The 17,500-nt window shown below is 38.6% G+C and overlaps 1 long non-coding RNA gene across 1 annotated transcript in view; it reads right to left on the reverse strand.

Moving 5' to 3' along the window:
* The window catches only part of LOC144971941 (uncharacterized), a 23,585-nt gene that overhangs the window by 5,161 nt on the left and 924 nt on the right, over positions 1 to 17,500 (reverse strand). The window contains exons 2-3 of the long non-coding RNA XR_013645205.1: positions 5,290 to 5,360; positions 4,672 to 4,776 (exon numbers count right to left, since the gene is read on the reverse strand). This is a non-coding gene — a long non-coding RNA (uncharacterized LOC144971941). The remainder of the gene's footprint in view (positions 1 to 4,671; positions 4,777 to 5,289; positions 5,361 to 17,500) is intronic.

The following is a 17,500-nucleotide window of genomic DNA, read 5'->3' on the forward strand; positions in this document are numbered from 1 at the left end:
AAATTTAATTGGACATATGTCATAAATAATCAGCGTGGGAGGCGCTTAGATAGATAGATAGACACAAGTAAGCATGTCCCTCTCTCTCTTTTTACAGCAGGTTCAAAGAGGCGAGTCCTACTCCTTGAGTCTCCTCATTAATATGCGTAGAGTCGATTAATGGTGACGTAAAAGAATTGTGTGAACCGCTGTCATTCCAGGGATGGTAAATTTAATTGGACACATGTCATAAATAATCAGCGTGGGAGGGGCTTAGATAGATAGATAGATAGATAGATAGATAGATAGATAGATAGATAGATAGATAGATAGATAGACAGACCCAAGTAAACGCCCCTCTCTCTTTTGTCTATGTGTCGATGTATGTTAATATAAACCCGATCAATGGAGCCAAGTAAAAGTGTAGTTTAATATGTCTAATTTGGTTTATCATCATAAACCTGGCCTTTTTTGCTATTTTCCGTCCACAAATCAAGGTTGATCGAACTCAGTCAAAGACATTCATATAGAGATTAAATCGCACAGCGTCCCTGGTTTCATATCCAAGAAAATGGCGGCGCTCGACCTCTCACTAGCCACTTTTGATGACGTTTTCCTACCTGTTGTCCCCTCTAGTCCTGTATTCTCTATGGTGGGCGCTGCCCGAAGGGGGGGGGGGGGGGGGGGGGGGGGGGGCTTCCGAAGTCTCCTCGTGCTAAGGGAAACAACTCACATAATCCAACAACTTATCCCAAGAAAAAAATACATCTTAGTACCTTTAACTAACCCTAATAGGAAAAACAAACACACTATCACCTTTACTACGACTTATGACTAACCCTAATAGAAAAAATATCCTCCGACCTCGAGTTAACCCTAATAGGAAAAAAAACAACCTCGGACTGCTTTCAATACTTCACAAAACAAAATAGCGATTGAAAACCAAAACAATGGTCGTATTAGGAAAGTTTAAACTTTCACTAATCTTCCAAGGTTTGTTCTAGAGTTTTTAAAATGCTCCTAGATAGATTGTAGATAAATTGAATAAATAAACGCACGCATGAAGGTGAAAATACAAATTGAAAGAAATGCTAGCACGAAAGCATGGGATCGTAAAAATACTTAAGAAATGGTGAAAATGGTAAAGACGCCGGATAAATACAATAGACAATGAACGTTTCGGGTACTAACCCTTCGTCAGCAAAACAATAAACAAAGGAACGTGAAAAACAAATAAAACAAAAATAGTAAGAACTGTAGCGTCTGTATTCGTTGGTGGTTGAAGTATGATTGAAACGTAGTGTGGCGTCTGTTTGTCAGTAAAGAGTACCTGGACGGACAACCGTCGAACATTTCGGTGAAAGCCCATCAAATTCTACATAAAATTTCTCAAAATCTGCAGGATTGGCCAACATTTTTTTTTCGCTTTAATTAAAACAATATTGTAGAAGTTTTTCATAATCATACTTGAAATGTTTTATATATAGCTCCTTTTATCAACAAAGATGAGCGCTATGATTCCATGGATTTTGTCTTTATAATTTATATATATATATATATATATATATATATATATATATATATATATATATATATATTATATATATATATATATATATATATATATATATATTATATATTTCAAAAGTTGTAAAGATTTGTGTCAACCTTTGAATCAACTTGTCTTAACTGAATATAGATTTTGGATCGTATGGATGCTATATCAAAACTTAAAATCTCGTGTTGACACATAGTTCCGGCTAGTGATTATGAGTTCACGTCATTCTTGTTTCCGAATAAAAACAATTCTCTTTAATTGCTATGACCTTACAACTTATGTAGTTTGCCTTAAAGTTGGAATGTATGATTTATTGGCAATTACCGATTTGAAATCTCTAGTTTTAAATCATTTGAAATACGGATGATAATATAATCAATATTGTCATATCAACAATGAATGCTGTTAACATTACTTTGAAAAATTGTATATTATATGCACGGACGTTTCACAGAGCATACAAAGGCTCTTACGCTTTTAAACTATACGATACGACACGACACTCTCGTAAAGCTGCGAAAAGAAATCTACTTGTATCTATCAATAAGCCATTAAAGAGGACGGCTATGGAATTGGAATTTCACAATCAATCCCGAGAAGGTGATTATCGAAATACGACGGGGAGATCACCAGTGTTGAACGACGTGATAGGAAAACGATCCAAGACAACTTTGATACGGATATCATCCAAAGATGGATGGAACTGGCTGAACGTAAATATACAGCCGACAAATGAATGGACGTCTGATAATTCGGGTAGAAAAAGATTCACGAGTTCTTGAAGGTGGTGAAGATACTGGGTGTTTAGAAGAATGCCATACCATTTTATTCTTTTCTGCTTCATCTGGAAGGTAGAGACTATCATTCTGGGGTCAATGCAGAAGTGTTTGAAAACTGGCTAAAGAATCATTTGCTGGCTTTCCTCGAAGCACTCAGCAGTATTGCATTGGACCACACTACAATTCGATGGCCCATGATCACCTCAATGCTCCAACTTCGGCAACTATAAAAACTGATATGATTTCATGGCTCCAATCAGAAAGCACTACATATTCTGACTATTTATCAAAGGCCCAACTATATTCCTAGTGAAAAGAAAAGACCAGAAACAGTTTTCAAAGCAGACTGTCTAGTCAATGAGTTTGACACGAGTTTGCGCGACTTCCCCCATATCACTGTGAGCACAATCCAGTCGAGCTCATTTGGACCCAAGTAAAGGGAAACGTGAGAGGTGGAACGATAGAACAAGGGAAGACTGGAAAAAGGCGTGTTTCAACCTTCGCAAACTGGAGTAAAATTACATTTCATTGGAAAAGAGTGATGCCACAGAAATCTTTCCAAAGTCAGGTTTCAATTTCCTCCTTTTCCTCATCCTCATCATTAGAATGTGATGATTGTTGTGTCCAGTATGTCTTTGTTGTTGTTGGTGGTGTTGTTGTATTTGTTGCTATTGCTGAACACATGTACATATTTGTGGAAACAATGTATCATAACTTGATGAATTTCTACTTTTGACCAGTTTACATTAGATTTATGTAAACCTCTTTGGCAAAAACAGAAGCTATTTCAAAATAATGGTGAAAGTGCGTAATGTTCACTTTCATTTGTAATCATCAGTAGTGTGTATTGATAGTTATAGTATGCAAATGTCTGATAATTAAGGATTGCCATTCGTTCGTTCACAATCAGATACTGAATATATATCGTTTAAGTTTCAATTAACCGAACTTTTCATTTTAACGAATTCCTTCAAAATGGATAAGCGGAAAAGTAATAATTTTGATACTGTACGATCCTTACCAGTTATCGATTTTAATATAGCTGTTAAAAGCGAAATCCTTTCCTATTGTTTTACAATAATGAAAAAATATTTTTTGATTAAGACAAATTGATTCAGAGGTTCATACAAACTTTTGCAGCTATGCATTGAGGGACAGCTGAGAAAAAGAAGAAAAATACACGCGCCACTTATTAAAAATCTGACTATAGTTGTGTAATTATGCTATCACTTTTAGCGTGGATAATTAACCACGATTGATGATCGTGAATTTTGGGTCTTTAAAGCATTCAAATATAAAGGAAAAGATAGAAATTTAAAAAACAAACTAAGTGTGTAATAACATAATTTCTTACCAAAACAATGGAATAATTTAAAAATCAAAATTTGTATTGTATATCGTTTCGATAATTTATTCACTTTTTGAGGTCCCATTCATCCCGACACAACGCCATGTTGAGACATGGGTTAAATTTAATGATTTGATAATGAAATAAGCTAAAGTGACAAATCACAAATCATAAACTTTTACGTCACAGGCTCTGTGGATGATCAATGGACTGTGTGTGCTCAGCATACATTTGCGAGCCATCGCCTGAAAACGGTATTAAGTCGGGGAATATTGTAATTGTAGTAAATAAAATATGAAAGCTGGGTTAAGTGTAACATGTTTTATTGAGAACAATCTGCATTGTCTCTAAAAGTGTCATTTTAACTTTAAAATCACGTTTTAGTATCTATATCAATCATGCCGACATAATCCTGTTTTGAGTCAGCATTTAAAATTTAGCATCATGTTTAACCAATCACGTGATGATTCATCAATGTTGAACTACAACACTCTTATAAACTGGAAGTTTTTGTTGTTGTTGTTTTTTTTTACTCAGAAGGCTGACTTTTTATGCTTTAATTTATTTCATGCGGCAATTGGGATGGTGGGATGCACAAGATAGCTTGAAGACACCGGGTTCGAGTCCCATCCACCGCGCTGAATGGTCTTGACGAGGCACCGCGTATTAGCTCACCAGCGGCGCTGCACTGCGGCTAATGCTTGAGATACTTCATACATGCCTTGAAGTTAATCCTAGAAAATGTTCCCAATGGAATGAAAACAGGCTTTAAAAAATTATGTCATACCTCAATTTACAGGTTTTTACCCTAACAGTTGTTTCCGTCTATTTATTCGTCTGTAAAACGAGAATGAAATAAAACAGAACAATTTCGATGATATTTTGTCTTTCTTTGTTCTGTTTTACAGATATCTCAAAAACTGTTATGCTCTTAACGTCAAATGATAATAAGCCTATCTATTGTGATATATGTTTTCATTTCATCTACATAAAAATGTTAATCTTACCCTTTCTTTTTGAGTGCCTGTCTGACACCTGTTCACACAAAAGTCCAGAGGAGTAGTCCACATCTGTCTTTTGATGACTTCAATGTTTTCCGATGCTTTTGCTGCCTGTAGAATAAAATTGAGTAGCCGACGATAAGGGAAGAAATTAACTGCCCATAGCATAACTTTGATTAATTAAAACGTACTTTTATTCTTTTGGCTAATTATGGGTTAACTTGTTATTGTGTGAGGCAATTCTGTCCATTTATATTAAAGTATTTCTGCTTTAACGGGATAAATATTTACCTTCTGAACCTACCTATCCCTATGTAAGGTGCCAATAATTCGTTACTATCTGTCGAGTTGTCAGGAACTTAAACCCGACTATAACAGGATAAAAAGTGGCACCAGATAACTTTTGTCTATGGGGAAACTATCTGTCTCCTAGTTGTCTACTCCTACTTGCCACTCTCCTACAGGGACGCGACATTCAAACAATCGAGAAACACCGCCGAAGTTATAAACTGGTACAGCAACACAGAAAACAAACAACGACAAAATGCAATTATCTTTGATATATGTAATTTCTAGAAAAAAAAAGACGAAATTTATTTTATTGGCCTAACTACATTGACTTACAGCATTGTTTGAATCCATCGCGGAACACCATGCCAACGTTATAAACGTGAAGAGATGAACAATGACAAATTCTGTTGGAATACACAAAATATAGTTTATGTATTTAAGCTAATTTTAGAAATAAAATTTGAGAATTTTTTGATTCATTTACATTACCGATAAGCTGTTGACACTATTATCTTGTCACCTATTGTCAAACTATCGAAGTGTTTATTGGCCCGGTTCTGACACTAAGAAGTGAGAGTAAGAGAAGAGATCCAGGATGCTACCTTTGAAACTTCTTTTCAAGAGACTCTCCTACAGCTAGCTAGATGGTGCCGGATCACTAGGATCACCACAAAAGGTTTTATTTTATTCGTTTAACCAGTGAACTGCCGTACTCTGGAAAGACACGTATCTAAAAATTTGGCCAGAAAACTTCTCCTTCTAATATCGATCGATCGGAATGGCCATCATCTCGGTGTCTGAAACTCTAAACCTGTGACCTTGCGCTTGTTATACACGTTTATCTAACGGTTGAAACGTTTAGCAACGATGTTCGTCTTGTCTCTGTGACCCCCGTTTATCTAAAATCGAATATCTATTATTTTTTCCCCCAGAACTATGTATTATTGATTAATTGGACATTCATATATCATAAACACACATACACACACACACACACACACACACACACACATATACACACACTCCAGCACGTTTCCTCGAACACAGCTTCCTCGAACTCATTCGAATATCCCGAATATTTTCCTTATTATTCTTTGTTATCATTCCATTCCTTCCTCGAACTAATTTTTACCCGAACACGGTTTCCTCGAACTAACATCACTCAGCCAACGTATATTGAAAAAGCAATTAAAGGATTTTTTAAATGCTCCCGGTGACTTCGAACACTGTTGCTTTACTGTGACATTGACAGTTACGTATGTGTTTATCGTGTGTATCTATCTACACTGCGGGGACCGTTTTCATGAATGAGGACTAGATTTAGTAATTTACTAGTCTTAAGCCCAAGCGAAGTAAGTGTCTAAAAAAAACCCGGATTTCATGAACGCTTTCTAGTCTCGGACTAGCTAGTCTCTTGCCTAGAAGTGGGCGTTGTAAGGACGGTGACTATTTCGACTATTTTGTGCGGGTAACATCACGTTTCTACTATACGAAGGCAGGCTATGATACACCAACTTTCATATTCACAACGCAAAAGATTATCAAAGTGGAAATTAGCAACACACGTGATAATGACAGTCGACTGTTATAGACTGCAATGGTGTCCATCGTCGACTGGCAATTCTATATTTAGAACAATGGCAGTTTCAGTCTCATTGAAGCGATGAACACCGAGATTGAAACTCAAAGAAATTGAAGAGAAAAAACAAACAAACCAAAAAACAAAAAAATAAAAAAAAACCTCCCAAAAAAAACAAAAAAAAAAAAACAACAGAAAACAAAAAACAAAAACAAAACAAAACAAAACAAACAGATAATTACACAAAAGAGAAAGTGTGTTCTGATTAATAGTGCCGCGCTGAGGACCGGTCCCAAGAACCGGTTCCACGGTTCATTAGCTGGGACCGGAGGGTCCCAAGGTGACAAACCGTTGGCGGTTCACTTCTTATCTTTCTATTTGAACGGTCAGAAGACAATAGAGAATAAAAAATTTTTTCGCGGCGGTGGTGAGGTTTGAACCTGCGACCTTATTGGCACGACAACTCCGCCTGGCAGGTGAGAGCGTGGCTCTACCGTGTGAGCTATCCACGAACACAAAAATATTCGTTTCAAACCAAAGTCATTTCTAGATCCCTCTCTCACCCACTTCTTGAGATCGCCGATTCGTTCACCACCATCGCGAAATAATTTTGACCAGCAGTTAAGCTTAATAGCCAATATTCTCATCACAAACATATAACATAGAAACGATTGAGACATTGAGTATGCTCCGGTGTATGGGGTGAATTTTTAATTCAGAAAAGTGAGTGGAGCAGGCACTTATGTTGGTAACAACAAGATATGAAGTAAGTAGAAAAGTGCCAGAAGACAATAGAGAATAAAAATTTTTTTCGCGGCGGTGGTGGGGTTTGAACCTGCGACCTTATTGGTACGACAACTCCGCCTGGCAGGTGAGAGCGTGGCTCTACCGTGTGAGCTATCCACGAACACAAAAATATTCGTTTCAAACCCAAAGTCATTTCTAGATCCCTCTCTCACCCACTTCTTGAGATCGCCGATTCGTTCACCACCATCGCGAAATAATTTTGACCAGCAGTTAAGCTTAATAGCCAATATTCTCATCACAAACATATAACATAGAAACGATTGAGACATTGAGTATGCTCCGGTGTATGGGGTGAATTTTTAATTCAGAAAAGTGAGTGGAGCAGGCACTTATGTTGGTAACAACAAGATATGAAGTGAGTAGAAAAGTGCCAGAAGACAATAGAGAATAAAAATTTTTTTCGCGGCGGTGGTGGGGTTTGAACCTGCGACCTTATTGGTACGACAACTCCGCCTGGCAGGTGAGAGCGTGGCTCTACCGTGTGAGCTATCCACGAACACAAAAATATTCGTTTCAAACCCAAAGTCATTTCTAGATCCCTCTCTCACCCACTTCTTGAGATCGCCGATTCGTTCACCATCATCGCGAAATAATTTTGACCAGCAGTTAAGCTTAATAGCCAATATTCTCATCACAAACATATAACATAGAAACGATTGAGACATTGAGTATGCTCCGGTGTATGGGGTGAATTTTTAATTCAGAAAAGTGAGTGGAGCAGGCACTTATGTTGGTAACAACAAGATATGAAGTAAGTAGAAAAGTGCCAGAAGACAATAGAGAATAAAAATTTTTTTCGCGGCGGTGGTGGGGTTTGAACCTGCGACCTTATTGGTACGACAACTCCGCCTGGCAGGTGAGAGCGTGGCTCTACCGTGTGAGCTATCCACGAACACAAAAATATTCGTTTCAAACCCAAAGTCATTTCTAGATCCCTCTCTCACCCACTTCTTGAGATCGCCGATTCGTTCACCACCATCGCGAAATAATTTTGACCAGCAGTTAAGCTTAATAGCCAATATTCTCATCACAAACATATAACATAGAAACGATTGAGACATTGAGTATGCTCCGGTGTATGGGGTGAATTTTTAATTCAGAAAAGTGAGTGGAGCAGGCACTTATGTTGGTAACAACAAGATATGAAGTGAGTAGAAAAGTGCCAGAAGACAATAGAGAATAAAAAATTTTTTCGCGGCGGTGGTGGGGTTTGAACCTGCGACCTTATTGGTACGACAACTCCGCCTGGCAGGTGAGAGCGTGGCTCTACCGTGTGAGCTATCCACGAACACAAAAATATTCGTTTCAAACCCAAAAAATTTTTATGCCTGCGAATATTTTTGTGTTCGTGGATAGCTCACACGGTAGAGCCACGCTCTCACCTGCCAGGCGGAGTTGTCGTACCAATAAGGTCGCAGGTTCAAACCCACCACCGCCGCGAAAAAAATTTTTATTCTCTATTGTCTTCTGGCACTTTTCTACTCACTTCATATCTTGTTGTTGCCAACATAAGTGCCTGCTCCACTCACTTTTCTGAATTAAAAATTCACCCCATACACCGGAGCATACTCAATGTCTCAATCGTTTCTATGTTATATGTTTGTGATGAGAATATTGGCTATTAAGCTTAACTGCTGGTCAAAATTATTTCGCGATGGTGGTGAACGAATCGGCGATCTCAAGAAGTGGTGTGAGAGAGGGATCTAGAAATGACTTTGGGTTTGAAACGAATATTTTTGTGTTCGTGGATAGCTCACACGGTAGAGCCACGCTCTCACCTGCCAGGCGGAGTTGTCGTACCAATAAGGTCGCAGGTTCAAACCCCACCACCGCCGCGAAAAAAATTTTTATTCTCTATTGTCTTCTGGCACTTTTCTACTCACTTCATATCTTGTTGTTACCAACATAAGTGCCTGCTCCACTCACTTTTCTGAATTAAAAATTCACCCCATACACCGGAGCATACTCAATGTCTCAATCGTTTCTATGTTATATGTTTGTGATGAGAATATTGGCTATTAAGCTTAACTGCTGGTCAAAATTATTTCGCGATGGTGGTGAACGAATCGGCGATCTCAAGAAGTGGGTGAGAGAGGGATCTAGAAATGACTTTGGGTTTGAAACGAATATTTTTGTGTTCGTGGATAGCTCACACGGTAGAGCCACGCTCTCACCTGCCAGGCGGAGTTGTCGTACCAATAAGGTCGCAGGTTCAAACCCACCACCGCCGCGAAAAATTTTTTTTATTCTCTATTGTCTTCTGGCACTTTTCTACTCACTTCATATCTTGTTGTTACCAACATAAGTGCCTGCTCCACTCACTTTTCTGAATTAAAAATTCACCCCATACACCGGAGCATACTCAATGTCTCAATCGTTTCTATGTTATATGTTTGTGATGAGAATATTGGCTATTAAGCTTAACTGCTGGTCAAAATTATTTCGCGATGGTGGTGAACGAATCGGCGATCTCAAGAAGTGGGTGAGAGAGGGATCTAGAAATGACTTTGGGTTTGAAACGAATATTTTTGTGTTCGTGGATAGCTCACACGGTAGAGCCACGCTCTCACCTGCCAGGCGGAGTTGTCGTACCAATAAGGTCGCAGGTTCAAACCCCACCACCGCCGCGAAAAAAATTTTTATTCTCTATTGTCTTCTGGCACTTTTCTACTCACTTCATATCTTGTTGTTACCAACATAAGTGCCTGCTCCACTCACTTTTCTGTATTTGAACGGTCCCAGTCTAAACTGTCTTTTCTCGGTCATTTTCTCCGTTCTTTTGCCTAGGTCGTTCGCCTAACCACCCATCCCACTTAATTAATCGCACCAACCCCTCTTGCACATACGCCCTCTTGTGTGTGTGGTGGGGTAAGAAGGATCGCGAGACGCCTTGGACCATTCCATTACTCGGGGTTAATTTCCTAAGTTACTACAGACTAATGATCGCAATGACAATGATCGATTATGACGACATCACCCCTCTTCTCTAATGGGTTATTCTTTGAAATGAATGTGACTACTATAAGATGTGTGTTTGTGTGTATGTGTGTCTTCGTGTGTGTGTTTCGAACCTAGCTGGTCCGATTTTTTCTTTTGGCTATCTGTTGTCACCACTCCTTTCTATCGCATTGTTGTCATTCGATGATACAATAATATTTTTATTTCGTTTGGTGTTTTAACTAATCAAATGATACAAGTTTCACATACTATAGCTTTCTTCAAAAATAACAATTATAACGTCTGTATTTTTAAAAACCACCATTAGATTATTTGGGGGGCCCGATAGGTCAGTTGATAGAGCACTCTCTTTACACGCAAGGGGCCAGAGACTGATCCCGGGTGCAGTCGAGCTTTTTTTTTCTTCTGATCTCTGTCTATTCAGCAGTGAATGGGTAGCTGGGTTTGTTAGATCTGGCGAAAAGTACTTAGGGATAGACAGCATCCTATCCAAAGATAGAATATTTTTTTTATTAAAAAAAGAAACAAAAAACGTGAGCTTTTATATAGCGCAATATCCACTAAATGTGCTCAAAGCGCTTTACAACGGGTCCCTGACTAATAGCAACACGTAACATGTAGAACGAGACATGACGCCTGTTAGGCGATGTTACAATTTTTTCCGACAGAGACAACAATGTTGACGACCAGGTACTCATTTTACACCTGAGTACGGTGATAGGATGTGAGTAAAGAGTCTTTCAAGGACTAAACTAGGCGCCGAGCGAGGCTCGAACCCAGGACCTTCCGATCCGAAAGCGAGTGTCATACCACAAGACCACATAGCCGCACGAAAAGAGAAAAAAGGAATGGAGACAACAACAACACCCCCCCCCCCCCCCAAAAAAAAATGAAAAAAATGAAAACAAACTCTTCCCACTTCCCATACTTTTGGTCCAGCATGTCACAGACACAAAATATTAACAATCCCTTTTCCTTTCACTCCCTAACATTGACCCGACCCGCTCCATCAATCTTCGCAGACACACACACACACACACACACACACACACACACACACACACGCACACACAAACATATGCCTAATGGATATAGTTATTGCACTATTTTCATGTTTTGAGGCAACCCGCCTTCTCCGCTCTCACTTACACTTAGCCGTTTTACAGCCATCTACTGCAGGACCGGTTCCTATCGTATGACGGTCCCAAGGACGCCTTGTGATTGGCCAATGTCGAAAAAGAACCGGTTCATTGACGGTCCCATGATCCTTGTGAATGGCCAATGTCGAAAAAGAACCGGTTCGAACCGGTCCTTGCGGTTCACATTTCTCAGGGACCGTAGAACCGGCGGTCCTAAACATGCTTGGGACCGCTCCGCGCTACTGATTAATCACATTATTTCAGTCAATCGCATTGTCAACAGAATTACTTTTGTCTCCACTATACTTTCTAATCGTTTTTTTTTGTTCTTTGACGCAAACCCTTTGATTTCGGAGTCTTTCGTTCACTCAACTCACCGAGCCGATAGAATCATGTTTTTTAATTTTTAGTTTTTACTCACAAAGATGTGTAATTTCGACGATCTGCACTCATCTTATAGTTTTTTAAACCTAGCGTCAATGGCAACAGGACACTTTTTGCCTCTGTCATTCGTAACCGACGTATTTTTTTCCAAATCGACATCTAAAAATAGCTGGTATCCTGTTGACGCTATGACGTATCTTAGTTACACGTCTCACAAATGGCTAAAACTTGGTCAAACTTAGTCCGAAGGTGCCGTGATTTTAGTCCCGGACTTGCTTAGTCAGCTCACATGAAATCAGATATTTTCAAGTCATTGACTAAAGTCATAGTCAGGGACTAAGCGCTAGTACTCGTTCATGAAAACGGCTCCAGCTGTGTCTATCACTCACACACTCCATAGACGTTTCGCATAACCGACACCTCTCACTTCGCCAATCGCTCTAATTTTCAATGCCACGCGCCATGATTTGCAAATGGCTGGCTAAGTTGGCCACGACGGTAAATAAATGTTGTCATAGAGAACCCCTACCCTCTCCCCCCCCCCCCCCCCCCCCCACACACACACACAACTTGTAACGTGCCATTGTATAAAGTTATCTCCCTCAGTGTATCAATAGAGCAAATAAACAATAAAGTTCATTTTTTTCCTTCGCAAGCATAAATTTATCTTAGGTTCTATTCCAAGGGAAGACTGGAATAACACAGGTTACAGCCAAAGTACAGCGCCGCAAAATGAGTATGGGAAAACCATACTGCCCCCGCCTCCCCCTCCTTTTTCCCCCCATCAAGTTGTTATGGCAAGGCACGGTTTCCTCGAATTTTGGTTTCCTCGAATGTCTTTGCAAGTCCCGAGGAGTTCGAGTAGTGCTGGTGTGTGTGTGTGTGTGTGTGTGTGTGTGTGTGTGTGTTTTTGCTACGTTAACGGGACAATTTCATGTTTGCACACTCACGTTAAGTGGACACACCGCGTTAAGTGGACGTCCTGATAATGTTTTGATGTCAAAACCAGACTTCCCGCCAGTTTTTAGATCACCTGACAAATTTTTTCCAAGAAATGAGTTGGTCTTTGCAACGGAGCGATTTTGTCGTTAAGACACACAGCGCTATACACACCGCGAGTGTATGCCAAAAATTGCGGTGTCCCGATAACTGCAGAGTAAAGTTAATTACGTGTGTATAGGCTGTGTGTATGAAATTGGACCTCGTTGTTTTCGTTTCTTAGACTCAAATTCAATGATGGAGGACCGTAGCAGTAGTCCAGTTTATGCGGTATAAACAATCTTACTTTAATATTTTATGTTTGAGGCCTACATTACAATTTCTACTGTAGTTTTACTGCATTTCTTAATTATTATTTTTTTTCACTTGTCGTTCTTTCATGTATCTATACATAGAAATAATAAATAACTTTAACTAGCAGGTATTCCCGTTCTACGAAAGAAAACGAGGAGGGATAAGCAGCCATGGATAGATAGATAGATAGATAGATAGATAGATAGATAGATAGATAGATATATTTATTAATTGATTGATGGGAAGGGTCCAAGGCTTTTGAGAGAGAGAGAGAGAGAGAGAGAGAGAGAGAGAGAGAGAGAGAGAGAGAGAGAGAGAGAGAGAGAGAGAGAAGAGAGCGTCTGTTGTACTGTAAGTAGGTTAGGAATTCGAAAATTTGAGATCACAGCTATCTGCCTGAAATAAAATAAATACATGAATATATAAATCAAAACGTACATTAGTAGTACCAAAACTATAATGACGATCGGGAGGACAAAGGGGTGAGAGGAGGATAAATCAATCAACAGTTACACTCACCCTATTCACAACTAGACATACCAGGAAAAAAAAGAAGAAGAAATGAGTATATCCTTTGAACTCGGACCCCTCTATTTTGTTTTCTTGGATAAATCTCATTTCGTCTCATAGCTCTTATAAAAGATTGGAAACACAACCGGTACTGGAAGTTATTTGTGGAGGAGGTCGTCGTTTTTATGGCGTATCTGAATTTTTTCAAAAAATTACTTTTTAACTAATCAAATTGTGAAGAAACCAAACATTATTTTTTAATCATTTAGATACTGCTCCCAGCCTTTCGTCGTTCCCAATCAACAATCCAGATATGACTGTTCTTGGTTAGTCAGGTTTTCAATCTATATAGAGCTATAGTGTTTGGGGCTTTTTCCATTACAATAAGATAGTATATTATGAGAGTTCAATTATATGTACACGGTGTTCACCGATATGCTTCCTGTCGTCTGTTCAGTTACAATAAGATAATCCACACCGATTCACAATCCGATTTGTAACTCTTTTAATCCTCGCTTCCTTATCCATTTATTTCAATAATCTTTCTTGTTCTTGTTCTTCTAGTTTTTCTTGTTCTTATTTCTCTTCTTCTTCTCCACCTGTTGTAATTTATTCTTTCCTCGCATGATTTTTCGTCATATTCATTTTTTTCATCCTTCTTCATCTTCAGACATTGACTGCTTGTCAATCTGATCTAGAGCTAGTCTTTGGAGAAATGCGAAAAGACTTACAGATTATGTTTTCAGATATTGATGACGATCCTAATGACAGTGATTATGTCCATGATTCTAGTGATTCAGACTTTGACTCTTTTCCGACATTTTTACCAGTTGGTACTGTAACAGTTACGGACTCAAGATCACAGGAGTACACAGATTTATCAGGCTCTCAAGAAAATGTAGGCAACCAATTAACAGTGAACCAAAATAAAATTGAGGGATGTTATCTGCCAACACAAGAGGAGATTCTAAAAAGCATTTCTGTGTTTTTGTGGTAAACAGCAGGCAAAGTTAAAACGTCATCTTTTATCACAACACAAGAATGAAAAAGATATGGTGCCTTTACTTAATGCTACTCCCTAACTAAAAAAGATGAACTTGCCAAACTTCGCAATGCTGGTGACCATGCACACAATATCAATACGCTGAAGCAAGGAACAGGCATGGTGGTGGTCAAAAGAAGGAAAAAAACATTAACTCAAGTAAGCAACTTTGTGCCATGTTTGAAATGTATGGGTTGGGTCTCTAAGAAAGATCTTTGGAGGCATAAATGTGTAAACAAAGCTGAAAGTGTACCCGGAAGCAATTGGTTAAACAAGGAAAGTTGCTTTTACCACAGGCATCTGACAACGATCTGTATAATGAAATAATGGTGTCTTTACGGAATGGCCCTATTTCAATCGTGGCCAAGAGCGATGAAACTATAAAACTTCTTGGCCTCAGAGAGACGACAAAGAACGGACATGACAAATATAGGCACGGGCATATTCGAAATAAATTAAGAGAATTGGCCCGCCTTTTGATTAAGCTCAGGAGTGCACCTAACTGCGAATCGTTGGGTCTATCAGACTTCCTTCAACCTGAAAGATTCAAAAATGTGGTCTCAGCTGTAAGAGAGGTGGCAGCCTACTCACTAGACACAAATCAATATGGAATATCATCCCTTGCTCTAAAACTAGGACATAGTTTGGCGCACTGCTGTATTCTGTTGAAAGCTAAAGCTATTGAGACTGGAGATACAGTTATGAAAGAGAGAAAAGGTGCATATTATCAGCTTCACACAAGTATGCGGAATCAGGAAATAACTTGCAATGCCGCAAGAAACCTACATGAAAAAAAAAGAAAAATACCACAAAGACTATTCCACTCACAGATGATGTGTCAAAGCTGTCGAAGTACCTCACTAGTGAAACTGAAAAGTTGACCATGGAAATGTTGGCGCCAAAAGGCATTGTCAAGAAAAATGGGAAAGACTCGGTGTGATTACGCTAGTACGAATAATATTATTCAACAGAAGAAGGCAAAGGGAGGCTTCAAAGATGAAATTGTCTGACTACACCCAGGGAATAAATATCGACAAGCACAATGAGGACGTTCTTAAAGAGCTTAGCCCTTTTGAAAAAGAACTTTGTAGTGTAGAGTCTTATCACGGATCGAGATAATTGTTGAATGACTGTGACTTTCTATCTTTTGGTTTTAATGCAGTTTATGCCGAATTTGGCAGTGTTCTAGGTTAAAGCATGGTTGAATAAAATGTTGAATAAAATGTTGGTTAATTTCCTTTATGATTATCGTTGCTATGAAACGTAAGCTATTTCTAATCTCTGCTATTGCTATGTTAATATTAAAACAACAAACAAAATAAACAAAGACAATCAAACAACAACAAACAAACAAACAATCAAAAACAAAACAAAAAAAAACAATGGCGTCATATAGCGGAAACATTTATTCTTCAAACGTACCACTATGATAATGTATGTAAAATAATGCAACCCATAAGGAAAATAATTGTGAATTCATTTCAGAATGAAGTTTAAAGATAGCTATCTTTTCAGTCCAAAGGCTATGAGACTTGTATTATTGTCAATACTACAAGCCTCATACTTAATGACTTAGTCACGAAATAACGATGTACCATCATTTTGTCCTGACATTAATAGGCAAATCATATTGTTTAGGTTCGATTCCAGAATGGAACCAATGAGAACATAAAAATACAATATTCCAATGCACATAGATTAAGAATCTAGATGCCCGGAGTACATTTCTACAAAGTCTGTTTAATGTTTGTTTTTCATGTTTTTGTGTAACACGCTTGAGGTTCAAAGGTCATGCGATGTCCACTTAGTGATACGTCCCAATAATGTATGAGTAAAATAATGTTGACATGAAAATTGAAGCAGAGGGCTGAAATTTGGCATACACCAATCTTTTCATGTCTAGGTGATACATTTAAAAAATCAGCCTGTTTGTATTATTGGTTTTTGAGCTATGATACGTCCATACAATGTAGGATTTGGTGAGAGTCCTCTTACCCGAGACACGTATGTGTGTGTGTGCGTGTGTGTGTATGTGTGTGTGTGTGTGTGTTAGAATTTGAACGTTCAATACATTTTCAAGACAAGGTTTTCAACGTGGGTAGGATGCCCCAAGCTCGACGCTGCATAGCTTTGTTTTTTTGTATGCCTTGTATAAAACATTACCGCTCTAAAGCTATTAACGTGCTCTTTGTACTATCAAATAGATAAATATTATTGTTTCCTTAATATAATGCCACACACACGTACGCCTAACACATTAACTAGACTGACACTTCAGCGCTACAGAGAGAGAGAGAGAGAGAGAGAGAGAGAGAGAGAGAGAGAGAGAGAGAGAGAGAGAGAGAGAGAGAGAGAGAGAGAGAGAGAGAGAGAGAGAGAGAGAGAGAGCTTCTATCGTTTCCGTTCAAGTTCAACACAAATAATTCGCGAAAAATAATTTCAACGGACCGCAAGGGAAAGTCCAGTTTGTTCGAGATTTCCTTGTTGGCCCCGGAAAGTGTTCGAGATTTTCGTGTTGCCAATATTAACAAAATAGAGGGATCAAAACGGGGAATTGTACCGAGTTTGAGATTTTCGTGATTTCGAGATTTGCGTGTTCGAGATGTCCGTGCTCGAGTGTAATTTCCGTAGCTTTCTTGGATTCTTTAAAAATAAGAGCATAATTTGGTATTACGGAAAGCTACATTCACAAATTAATATTAATTTATACTCATGATTAACGTGTTTCAGGTCAGTGACAGTATGGAAATCATTGAAAAGTAAAACTTAAAGTATCGTATTTCTGTTTGAAGGAGTATTGTTCAGATATTTTGCCAAAAACTGAATTAAATG

This window comes from Berghia stephanieae, chromosome 4 (assembly GCF_034508935.2).
Source record: "Berghia stephanieae isolate SIO BIC M18660-M18661 chromosome 4, UCSD_Bste_1.3, whole genome shotgun sequence".
Lineage (NCBI taxonomy): Eukaryota > Metazoa > Mollusca > Gastropoda > Nudibranchia > Aeolidiidae > Berghia > Berghia stephanieae.